Source organism: Rhodnius prolixus, unplaced genomic scaffold (genome assembly GCF_049639745.1).
Source record: "Rhodnius prolixus isolate KJV_2025 unplaced genomic scaffold, Rpr scaffold_11, whole genome shotgun sequence".
NCBI classification, from domain to species: domain Eukaryota; kingdom Metazoa; phylum Arthropoda; class Insecta; order Hemiptera; family Reduviidae; genus Rhodnius; species Rhodnius prolixus.
In genome coordinates, this window is record NW_027411625.1 from 5,292,989 (window position 1) to 5,306,531 (window position 13,543).

Here is a 13,543-nt window from a genome sequence, read left to right on the forward strand (position 1 = left end):
AAGTAATAAAATAAATAACTCAATAGTTTAGGCAAGTAGTCCATTAATTGAGTGCTCTGCCTTGGAATGTCTAACTCGGGCACGCAATATATGCGGCACTGTTACCTATCCTTGTCGCTCGGCATCGTGAAGAGAGGCACATTCCAGCCATTGCTTGTCCACGTCATTGCCTCATCCTTGTTCTAACAAATTGCACCCTTATTTTAACTTTCTATTATTCTACTAGAGTATTTCCAAAAATACATATATGTATCTTATATTCAATTTCATTCTATCTTATTGCAATTACGTAACTGTAACTGATATGTAGCTGATAAATTTATTATCCTGGGACTATTGTCCCCAAGAATAAAGACATGTACAACTGGAGGCCCTATATTGGTTTGGCCTGTATTTCAAATATATATATATATATATAAATAGGCAACTATTTACAAAAATAATAATACAAATTAAGGAAATAAATGAATTCATTTCGGAGGAAGCTGGATAGAAAGGAGATAATTGAACAGAAGGGATTTAAAGATGGACAGGGTAGGAGCATGGCGGACAGATGATGGTAAGGAGTTCCAGAAAGAGGTAGCGCGTATTAGGAAGGATTTGTCAAAGGATGAAGTACAGTGTGAGGGAATATAGAGATCAGAGGAACGAGTTCTGAGGATATGAACTTGAAGAGTTGGAAAATATAAGATGGCCGTTGAGATTGGGTGACTTGGAAGAAGGAATGAAGCACAAAAAATGCTGGTGGCTACCGACAGGAAAAAGCCACTTCAACTCATCGTAGTAACCGCGAAAGGCGAGAGTCTCTAGGGAATGCTGAAAATAAATCTTATGAAGTAGTTCATGAGAGGCGCTTGAGCTTAGCTTCAATATCCACCAGAAAGACCGGGCCATACACTAAGTAACCATAGTCCGAAATGGGGGGAGAAAACAAGAGAGGAAACTCAGGAGTTGCCGGGAACAATTAAACTGCTTCAGGATGTGGATGGAGTAGCGAGAGATTTGGGAAGAAACATGGTTTTTTCCAGAGCAGCGGTTTTGGGTCAAAAGTGATACCGAGGTTCTTCTCAGAGGAAGAATATTTTATTGGGATATTGTAGAGGAAAAGATTAGGCAGAGGAGCCAATGATTTAAGGAGTGTGTTGGAGCCATTAACAATTGCTTTGGTCTTCTCTGCATTTAGTGTAAGCTTATTTTCTGGGTGATATTGTTCAGGTCTTCTTGAAGTTTAAACACAGCTTCAAACATATCCGTCGGATGGTGATGTTATTCTTTAATACTGAATTCATCTGGTCTTTAGTTAAGACATTTTTTGTGGTTTTTTTTTCTTTAAATTTCGAATTAAATTTAAGTCCTTCAAAATGGAGTTCCAAACCACAGAGTTTAATGCCAAATTCTTGTTACCATGTATAGGAAAACTCTTTCTTTTAAAGCAGAAGAAAGAAAATAAATTTATTATCTTTGGACTATTGTCCCCTAAGAATAAAAACATGTACACTTGGAGGCTCTATTGGTTTGGCCAATTCCGTATTTCAGGTATTTATATACAAAAAAAAATAACATTTACAAAGAATTAGAGTTGGATTTAGGGGAAAACAGATATATTAATGATAAAAACTGTATGAAGTTTATTAATGTAATAATGAAGCTGAGAGGCGCACGTTTAATTTAAATTTTAGTGTAAACAGGGATGCAAATAGGCCTTTATTGTTCTCTCTGTAATCTTGGAGCGGTTGAAGATATCATCCATTTTATTGGGAAATGTCCGATTTTACAGGAGTTCAGGGTACAATACTTGGGAAATAGAAAACTCCAGAAAAGTGAGATTATTCTTTATTTGAATGTCCTTGATTGGTGCAAGCTGCATAAGTACACAACATCCGCTTGGAGTTATAGACAATTTTTAATAAATCATTTTAATTTTTAATATTGAAATATGTTTAGTTCCGAAGTTTATGGTAATGTAAATTAGAGTCAACTCGTCGGCAGACGGACTAAGTCCATGCTCGAAGTGTGCTTTGTTTTGAATTAAAGAAATGTTTAGATTACGAGGGTCGTTTGAAAAGTCCGTGCAAAGTCAGAGAGATAGCACTACTGGCGCGTATCGAGGTTATGTTTAGATAGTAGCAGCTCTTGGAAGAACACACACCAAGTTTCAGCCAGATCGGTCTATTTCTTTGTGTTTGGCATTCGTTTGAATCGAGGAAGTCGAGTGATTTTCAAAAAATGGACGAAAAAGAATTTCGTGTGTTGATTAAACACTACTTTATGAAAGGCAAAACGCCTCAGGAGACTAAAGAGAAGCTTGATAAACATTATGGTGACTCTGCACCTTCGATTAGAACAGTTTATAAGTGGTTTCAAAATTTTCGGAGTGGCCATATGGGCACAAGTGACGCTGAACGTTCTGGACGCCCTGTTGAGGTTACTACTCCAGAAATCATTGATAAAATCCATGATTTGGTGATGGATGACAGAAGAGTGAAGGTGCGTGAGATTGCTAGTGCTGTGGGCATCTCGAATGAACGGGTACATAATATTTTTCATCAACATTTGGACATGACAAAGCTATCCGCAAGATGGGTGCCGCGATTGCTCACGCTTGACCAAAAACGAAATCGTGTGAAGTGTTGCAAGGACGGTTTCAGAAGAATCCGCAGGACTTTAAGCGTCGTTTCGTCACTGTGGATGAAACATGGATACATCACTACACTCCTGAGACCAAAGAACAATCTAAACAATGGGTTACCAAGGGGGAATCTGCGCCAAAAAAGGCGAAGACCGTTCCTTCGGCCGGAAAGATTATGGCGACTGTCTTTTGGGATTCGCAAGGAATAATCCTCATCGACTGTCTGGAAAAGGGTAAAACTATTACAGGTGCATATTATTCATCGTTATTGGACCGTTTGAAAACCGAGCTGCAAGAAAAACGCCCACGATTGGCCCACAAAAAAGTCCTTTTCCATCACGACAACGCACCAGCTCACACCTCAGCAGTTGTGGTCGCAAAATTAATGGAAATAGGGATCCCCCCTGTTCTCCAGACTTGGCTCCCTCGGACTACTATTTGTTCCCCAATATGAAGAAATGGCTGGCGGGAAAAAGATTTTATTCAAACGAGTAGGTGATTGCAGAAACGAATGGCTATTTTTCAGACTTGGACATATCCTAATATTCGGAAGGGATCAACAAACTAGAGCAGCGTTGGACGAAGTGTATAAGCCTAAAAGGAGACTATGTTGAAAAATAAAAAAGGTTTACCCCAAAAAATTAAGTAGTTTTTATTTTTGCACGGACTGTTCAAACGACCCTCGTAATCTTTTATCTTTTTTTATTATAAAAAAAAAACCAGTTGGTCACTCTGCTTAAATAACCTTAATTTACCAGCTGATCTGCCTGGCCAGTTACCGGCGGCCATCTTTAACTCGTTAGTGATCTCTCTTTATTGCCGTGAATGTTTAAGTGAATATTAGTGCGTGTTAAAGTGAAGTTCTATTTTATAAATTGTGTTTAAGTTATACTTAGTGCGTGATATTGAGTTTTAGTGCGAATAGTGTTGTGAATTATTTTAAATAGTGTCAAGGGTCAAGTGCTATTGGACTGGTGATCTACTGGGATTCTGATGGATATTCCTTAAGCAAGGTAAGACATTATTATCCATTACTTATTTTAAATTCTAATTATATTTTTATTATTCTTGCATGAATATAGCATGTTATCATTCAATTATTACATATAAATTAATATTAGAGCTACGTCTTGACTACGTTCAGTGTTGGTTAATCCATTCATTTTGAATCCTACAAAAAGTATTTAAATTGATTTCTAAACATTTTTTGTGTATTTTTTTTGTCATTAATTTATTTACAAAGTAAGTGCAAAGTACAGGAGTACCAAATAGTGTATTCAAGTTCCTACCCAGTTGTAGTATATATACAGATGGCTAGAAAGGGTGTACAAATTTAATTAGTGGGAAAAAATTATGTATTCTTCATATCTTCTTTTTGATTAACTATATTACTAAATTAGTCTTTATGTTTCCCCAAATTGTTTTTTGTAATGGATTTCTATTTCTTTTTAGTGTATTCATCATTGTATCCTTTCTCTTCGACTATAAGTTGAAAATTATCATTCATTGAATTGATATCTTAACCTTATTATAGTATTATTTAATCGTTCCTTTTTAATCGACTATAAGTTCTGTATTACCGTTTTTGTTTCCACAAATTGGGTTCTAAGCCTTTTTAATGAATTCTTCGATTTTTTTTTTCTTTTTAATCGACCAAGTTCCAAATCAGCTTTCTTTGTTTCCACTAATAGTTTTTTGTTATGGATTTCCATTTCTTTGTTCTCTCAAGTTGTATTTTGAAATTTATTTGTAAACTTTTGAATTCATTAATCTTTTGTATTAGATGTATTTGATTAGTATAAAATTAGCATTCTTTGTTTCCCCAAAGTATTTTCTAAAACTTTTGGATTTAATTAACTTTCTTGCCCTTATTGTTAATTTGTTATTGTCTATAAGCTTAAAATTAGCATTCATGATTTCCCCAAATTAGTTTTTCTGTATGGAATTCTATTCTTTTTCTTTAATTTTTACCTGTAGGTTCAAAATAAGCATTCATTTTTTCTTCATATTGCATTTAGAAATGAGTTTCTAAACCTGTTTTAGTTAATAATTAATATTATTTTTTTTAAAGCGAATATGAGTTCTAAATTAGTGTTTTTATATTCCTAAATGATTTTCTAATCCTTTTTCATGAATTCCTTGAGCTTTTCTTTTTGATCGACCATATGTTTAGAATCAACATTCTTGGTTATCTTATGTTGTTTCTGAAATTGATTTCTAAACTTTCTTAATGTATTCTTTAATATTGTCTTTTTAATCGAATAAAAGTTGAAAATTGTCCTTCATTGTCCCCTTCAGTTGTTTATTTTTAGAATGTTGTTATATTCCTTTATAAATGTTTTCTTTAAAAACTTCTTTTTAATCGACTATATAAGTTCTAAATTAGCGTTTTGGTTTACCTAAAGTTTTTCTTAACCGTTTTAAGGAATTCTTGGATCATTTTAATCGACTATTATCATTCCTGGTTTCCCTGAAATGATTTCTAAACGTTTTTATGTATTCTTTAATATTTTCTTTATAATCGATTAAAAGATTTCAAAAATTTTCTTTTCTTTGTTTCCCTAAATTGCTTTTTTTAGTATGGATTTCTGTTTCTTCTCTTTAATTTTTCTCTTTTAATTCACTGTAAGTTCAAAATTAACTCTCATTGGTTCCCAAAATGCTCTCATCTCTTTTGAGAGATGAGACCCACTTCATTACGTTTCTCTTGTTTATCGCGTTTAGTTCGACATCAACAACAACATCTCGTGTAGGCCTCTTTGGTGATGCTGCTTACAGAATGTCACAATTTCTCACTTCTAACTAGCTCACGCCTCCTTTTTTTGACCTTTCTTTTTGTCTATGAAGTAATAGAAAAAGAATAACCTTAATTGTAACAACCAGGGCTGGTCTGTATAGTTTTTCTTCTTAGAAATCAAGAGGAGGTGACAAATCGAAGAAAACAAAATGTTGTTCTTAATACTTTAAACCTAATAAATAAAACTCCAGCCTATATGCGTAAACTTATTTAATTTAAACTGAATGTTCTGAGATATCCGATTAAGTAAAATTAGCCTTTACAAAACTAACAGGAACTTGAGATAGACTGAATAAAATAAACAATTCCATGTTAATGAAATTGTTCTAGGAAATTGTGACCTCATTTCTTGTCACATTAGTTACATGGTTAGTAATTAGGGAAGTCTATTAAACATTTGGAATTAAATAGATTGCTGTTACTTTTGTTCTTTCCCTTTAAGCAGGAATTAGGTAAAGATAACCTTGCAAATATCATTGGAAGTTTATATTCAGAGTTCTTTGAAGAGAAAATTTAAAAAAAAAGAACCACTTTTTGGGACTTCGGTTACCTTAAAACTGATATTTCTACTGAAAATTCTTAACTGGTTAGTATTGTAAAGTTTTTGTTCTTTTACTAAAAACTTTACCTATAACTAATGACTGCCACTAGTTAATGTAATTTATGTGGGTTTGATAAATAATAAAACTCGCTAAACTTATAAGTAGTCTGATTTATTAACACATTAACATTTACTAGCAACTAACGCTATTCATTACAGTTACCATATACAACAGTCCCAACAGTTTACTGTTACTTACTCACTACGTAACGCTACAAAACTGTTCCACGACTGACCACTGGTCCGCACTGCACTGAATTGCGCTAGACTCAACCGCACTAACAAAGCTCTACTCACTAACTGAATAACCGCCCAACTGGCTAACTCTGAAGCACTCCGCAACACTGACTCTCTCGAACTGTGTCATTCAAAGCTGTCTCTCAGAAACTGACTCTCTCCAACCGTGACTGACTGCAACTCCAACTGCGACTCCCCCACTCCAACTGGGACTACCCCACTTTAACTCTGTCTGTCTCACTCTTAACTCCGTCTGTCTCACTCCCACCTGCCACTCACTTGCTGGGGAAAACACATACTGCCACCACCCCAACTGGGGCCACTCCCTTAGCTGGCTTTTACACAGCGGTAGACCGTTATAGGCTACGGTCACTAAACTCCTTAAACAATCTAGCCCTTTCTTTTCCAGCTCAGGTAAAGTCTTGCCTTTTGTTTACCCAGTGGCGAACCGTTACAGACTTTGGTCGCTCAACCCCCAGAACAATCTAGGCCTTTCTTTTCTCTTCAGGTCAACATCGTTACAGTATTTATTTTCTCTTTGCTGTTCTGTTTTGTGTTAAGACATATTTCCTTACAGGCAGACTTCACACGAGTAATAATTTTGAAATAAACTTCTTCTTTTTTTTTTCGTACTCGGCGAACACTGGAGTCAAAAGTTTGTAATCCAAGGAAATTCAAAATTGAGATTTTACATAATCGCAATCGTTTTACAAGGGATAAATGAAAGTTAAGTTCATTACTTTTTAGATAGAAACTTCCATAGAATTTCAAAACATGTGTTGGATGTTAAGATTAAAGAATTAATAACTGATTTTAGTGGCGTAATATGTGTAATTCAATTTCCCCAACAGTTGTCGCTACTATTACTAATAATAGTAATGATATAAATCCCTAGAGCAACAAAAATATATAAAATTTCACATGAGGAAAAATGTTTTCTAAGTTAGGTTATAATCCAATTACTAGGAAATCAAGTTAGTGTTTACTAGCAGTTAGGCCTCTAGGGGAATTACTTTTGTGAACGTTTACTGTGCCATTATAACAACTACAAACACACTGGAAACAATATAAATAATATTCTAGCATACAGTAATGTCTCCAACGCTGATGTTTTATAGTTTAGATTCACTTTTATCAATTTGCCTGCTTATTATTAACTAAATAGTCATAAATATGGAAATATTAGCATACAATGTTGCACATATTTTGTATAACTGTGCTTAATTTCGTTACTGAATTTTGGAGCAAGTGTGATTATTATTGCATTATTGTCCAAGAACTCAGGTAGGAGTAGTGTTGCTCACTACGAGGGTTATTGAATAATTAAACAAATAGCTGTCCATCAAAAATGGCTGGTTAGATCAGTAGTTTGATTTATTTTTCCTCGCTATCACCACCAATTTCTATGCAATTGTTCCATCATCTTGCGAGTCTTCTTATACCCTCAGCAAAGAGAATTCTTTACCTTGAACTCGAAGCCCAGTTGTGTACAATTTTTTCTTTACCTCTTCGTTGCCGTTGAACTTGTTGCCACGCAAAGCTACTTGCATCGGACCAAACAGATAAAAATCTGAAGGAGGTGGAACAGGATTGTAAGGAGGATAAGGTAGGAGCTCCTAACCTACCTTTGCTAATAGTTAACAGGTTCAGTTGTGCCATAAGAGGTCGAGCGTTGTCTTGAAGAAAACGTACTCCTTTCCTCTGCCATCCTGGACAGTTCCTCATCAGCACGAGCTTGCCTTTGTTCTCAGTCATGTCTGAGTAGTTATAGGCTGTTGATAGTGCTTTGCTCACACCCCCAAAAAAGCACAGAAAATCGGTTCATCCCGGAACGATGCTTGTCGCTTAAGCGGTATAAGGCCACTTTTAAACTTTTTCCAACCTCGCATCAAAATCTCGCCCAAATCAAAACTTATTCCTTAAAATGCCATATTAGTACAGTGAATAGAGCAACCTGACTTACAAGTCGTGATTTTTTACGCCTGACTTTTTTCTTCTTAAATTTTTATGTAATTCTTTTTCTTTTAAATATAAAAATAAATCTAGAGTGGAGAATTCTGAGGAAAAATGGGCTGACAATACACATAGAACCTGACATAAATCTTTAAAAACAAAAATGAAATTAAATTCAAAAAACAGCAATAAATAGTATAGATAGTATTTTAGCGTAAACTTTAAACAATATTAAAATAAACAACCAAACAATTGCATTTGTTGTGTCTATAGTTGTTAGAATTTCTATGAAAATTTAATTAAGCTTGTTAACAAGAAATACGAATGTCTACTTAGAGGTAACATTAGAACCTTTATTTTAGATTATATTGCCATTCTTAGAAATAAAACTTTTAAGAATTAAATTACTAGAAAATATATTTCCAAGATATTATCTGTCAAGCGTGGGTTAAGCAATAACAAGCAAAGCTTTGTCTTTTCTAAACACATCAACGTTTTCTAATTAAGTTTAACGATTATTATAAAAACCAAAAACTGTAATCTATTTCGTATGTTAGTAGGATGGTTACCATTAAGCAACTTTTTACACTTAAGTTGAAGTGATTCTTAAAAAAGTTTCTTTTTGGATTAAGCGCATGAATTCGTTGATTCAATTCCAATTTCTCTCCAGATTTGGAAAAAATCTTCTTCCTTGGTCCATTCTTATCTCCAGCGTTCCTTCGCATAATTTAGAAATACATAAAACTTTTAAGAATTAAATTTACAAGAAAATATATTTCCAAGATATCATCTGTCAAGCAATAAATCTTCCTCCTTGTCCATTCTTATCTCCAGCGTTCCTTCGTATAAATTAGAAATATAACTTTTATGAATTAAATTTTAAGAAAATATATTTCTAAGATTTCATTTGTAAGAAGGGTTTGTTAACACTTCTAACCGTTTTTGTTCGTTTGTTTTTTTTTTTTTTTTTACAACGTTCTTATTGCTGAATACCTACGGTGACCATTCGTACTGTTTTTGGCAGGACAGTACTGTTTTTTAAGACGCTGTCCTAATTTTTTTTTTAAGCATAAATGTCCTGTTTTTTATTTATTTGTACTGTTTTTCCCTTGAAATTTAAATTATATTCAAATTTAATTTTTGAATGTAAAAATATAGTATAAATGTATAATAATTAAGTTCGCAAATAATCGTTTAGAAAAAAAATTTTCTGTGTACATTAACTTTGGACGAACCTTTTTTAGCGTAAAACACAACCTGTTTTACCGATAGAGTAGACTAGTCGACTAGTGTAAACATCGATCGCTAAATGTCATGTAAAAACTAATAACTAAACTAACCTATAACATATTATATGGCCATTGTTTTGTAATAACCGATCTCGTGTTAATAAACGTATTAATATTTTTTATAGGTTTTTTTTGTTTGCTCCTTGTCCTGTTTTTTGATACAAACATAATGGTCACCGTATGAATACCCAAGTTATATAACAAGAGTGCCTTATAATTTGAGACTTGTCCAATCCAATCTCCAGTAATGAAATATTGTTTCAGGTCATACAGTATTTTTTTCTTTTCTTTTAAATTTGTCTATTAAGCCCCTGGCATCCTGTTCAAACCACAACCATTCATAACCAAGGTTAAAAAAATAATAATTCTTTATTATTTTCTATGGGATACCCAGTTATACGTTACAATATTACCGTTTTAGTTATCCATTTGCAACAATTTATTGTAACCAGGTTTTGGTAGCCTGTCTCTACAGGTATACCTAACAGCTTGACTAACTAATTTAGCGCACGTTTAAAAACAAAGTATTCAATTTAAGATTTCCCTTCTTTTTTTTATTATTAACTTTAATATTTAAACATTGATTATTCTTAATATTTTATTTAATATTAAAATATATTAACGCAATGTCATGTATTTTAATTTACAATTTTTACAGAATATGTTAATTTAAAAATATTTATACATTAAAAAATTAAATAAACACTTACTCCTCTCCGCCCGAATTTAAATTGTAAAAGCATTTCTAGCGTTCATTCCAATTTGGGCCATTCACACTTCTTCTACCAAAAAGCAGGAAAACCATTACGATTAACCCACTTTCTTGAATTCCTCCCTCCTCAATTTCTCTTTTAAGATTAGGAATACACTTCTCCATAATTGCTTTACTGAATCCACTTTGACCGCTTGGTTCTAGTGGATTGTGCACCAATCCACTAGTAGCTGCAAGATCCAACTTTTCCGAGGGTTATATGTTAAAGAGACCTCAAAAGGGTGTACGAGGTGTGTTCAAAAAGTAACGGGAATTTTTAAATTTCGCGGGTTTGGAGAGTCTGATTGTAAATTTTTTTTTTATTATGTTGGTACACATGCCCCTGAAGTACGATAAAATTTTCAGTAATATTCATTGTTTACTTCTTAAGTGGCAGCCGTTAAGGTTAGACGTGTTTTTCGAGCTTGGCGATTTTTGTTTGTTACCAATTTGAATTAGAATTTGTATTAAATTTTGCGTAAAAAATGAAATAAAGTGTAATAAAGTGTGTGAAATGTTAATAAAGGCATATGGTGAGTCTGCTATGAGTAAAACAAGGATTTACGAGTGGTATAAGCGTTTCCAAGATGGCCGCGAAAACGTTGAAGATGACGAACGACCTGGACGTCCAAGCACATCAACAACCGATGAAAACGTGAAAAAAGTGAAAGAAATGGTTATGAACGATCGCCGAATCACAATCAGAGAAGTCGCTGATGATGTTGCCATATCAATTGGCTCATGCCATGAAATTTTTTCGGATGTTTTGGGTATGAAACGTGTGGCAGCAAAATTTGTTCCAAAATTGTTGAATTTCGAACAAAAACAGCGGAGAATGGAAGTTGCTCAAGAGTCACTCAATGAAGTCGACAACGATGCGGATCTACTGAAACGTGTTATAACAGGTGACGAAATATGGGTTTACGGATATGATGTCGAAACTAAGGCTCAATCGTCCCAGTGGAGGCATTCTGGATCGCCAAGACCGAAAAAGGCTCGACAAGTGCGGTCGAATGTGAAGGTTATGCTCACTGTGTTCTTCGATTTTAATGGCATAGTGCATCATGAATTCTTGCCACAAGGTCAAACAATCAATAAGGAGTACTACCTACAAGTTCAACGCCGTTTGCGTGAAGCAATCCGAAAAAAACGCCCGGATTTGTGGCAAAACAATTCATGGATTTTGCACCACGATAATGCACCTGCTCACACTTCATTGCTTGTTCGTGAATTTTTGGCCAAAAACAAAACTTTAACGATGCCCCAGCCTCCATATTCGCCAGACATGGCTCCATGTGACTTTTTTCTATTTCCAAACATAAAGAGAACATTAAAAGGCCGTCGTTTTACAAGCATAGATGACATTAAAAGCGAATCGCTGAAAGAGCTGAAAGCTATCACAAAGATCGAGTTTCAGAAGTGTTTCGAGGATTGGAAAAAGCGCTGGCGCAAGTGTATTGTATGCGAAGGGGACTACTTTGAAGGCGACAATATTAATGTAGATGAATAAATAAATATTTTTTTCAAAAAACGAAAATTCCCGTTACTTTTTGAACACACCTCATATACCCAAATAGACTTACTCAAAGTAGGTGAATTTCTTTGCTTCTAATAATCAACATTTTTTGGTCCTTTACTTCCATAATTTTGTTGGCATCACAAATTAGGCACCCCAAACTGAAAATACTCGTCACTGTTACTTTTTAATGGACTGTCTACCCGCACAATAATGGACTGTCCACCCGCACAATACTCGTATATGTGCCGTTTATTTTGAAATTGGGGCAAGTCCATTTTTTTGTTATTTCGAGATATTTAAGGTTTTGCGTTTCAATAAATTTAAAAATATCGGTAAATATTAATAGACATATTTTTTGTATTTTGTGGTGTTAGATAATGTAAGTTTATAATCCAATAGTGTTTATAGTGCTGGCTAAGAAAAATAAAGGCTTTATTATAACTAAATGGATTTGCCTCACTTTCAAAATTAATGAATTATCGTAATCGTTGATTTAAATGGATAATATTTCAGTCGTGTCAGTCTTTTTTTAACAATAAAAACAAAATACTAATCAATAGTTCAACTATTCTTCTTCTTTTTTTTGAATCATTTTGGTCCGAATTGCCTTCGTATTCAGATTCTGATTCCAAGATTCTTCTTTTATTACCGATTGTCATGGGTCTTATTTCTACAAGCATAATAAAATTACTTACAAATGAGGATTTTATTGAAATGGCGTTATTACCCAGAAAAGTATTTCTATTTTTGTTCCCTACCAAATTCACTTTCAGATGCATCAGAGTTATAATTACCGTTGTAATCGGTTTCAGCCATTTTTTCTTTTTATAAAATAAACCACAATCCGTTATTAATTTTCAAATAATGAAACTTTTTTCGTACACCGAGCACAAAACAACACAACTTACTTGATAGCCGATAATATAAGTCGAATGTTATACAATTTACAGTTTTTCATAGCCAATAGTACTAAGATTTCCGGATGTTGGTGTTATTATCGAAACACAAAATTAAGATGTACTTATTATTATTAAATAATAATAAATTTTATGAAATATTGTACATTCACTGATAACCAATACCAAAGATAGATAGATAAGACATGATGTTAAACCATCACATTTGCTTCGCCGGAGTCAAATAATTTCAACCTAAGATGGACTTGCACCATTTTCAAATTAAACATATTTACAATATATATTTTTTTTTTTTTTTTTTGGCGCATCAACAGCTGAGGTTATTGGCGCCCGGAGCTTTTTCCAGTGCGCTGCCGGCCTCCGGACAGTGTTCTCTCTTTACAGACAACACTGTCCATCACCGGACAGTGAGCTGTAAGAAGCTCCTAGGAAGAGAAAATCTAAGGGTCAGCTGCTGGATTCGAACCCGGGACCTCCGCGTGGGAGTCCAGTATGCTAACTTCATAGCTAATCCCTTCCCTTTTACAATATTGTTAAAAGCTAAAACTTCTATCTCCCAAATATTAGGATTCTGAATTTTTTTTTGACTCTAAATTGTTTACAGATAAAAAGATCATACTAAGTTTTATCTATAATTACCATTATCTTCATTTTTTTTTTTCAAAAATGGACTTGCTCCACTTTCAAAATAAACGGCTCATATGATGAATAAGCAGAGCACTAAGAGCCGTAATTATTACTCAAAAAACTATAAAGGAATGTGCAAAATTGCACATCTAGACTAGGGTGTCATTATACAGGGTGTTCAGCATAAGACTACGGTAACTTCGGGAGGCGATTCTGGGCATCA

The 13,543-nt window shown here is 34.0% G+C and overlaps 1 protein-coding gene across 7 annotated transcripts in view; it reads left to right on the top strand.

The window, feature by feature from the left end:
- LOC141459166 (uncharacterized) overlaps positions 1–13,543 on the top strand; it is a 481,720-nt gene that overhangs the window by 420,337 nt on the left and 47,840 nt on the right. The window contains exon 2 of one of the 7 annotated variants that reach the window (XM_074137888.1): positions 3,388–3,642. The exons of the other annotated variants lie outside the window; for them this stretch is intronic. The gene's annotated coding sequence lies outside the window, so the exon portion shown is untranslated. The remainder of the gene's footprint in view (positions 1–3,387; positions 3,643–13,543) is intronic. 7 annotated transcript variants of the gene reach the window in all.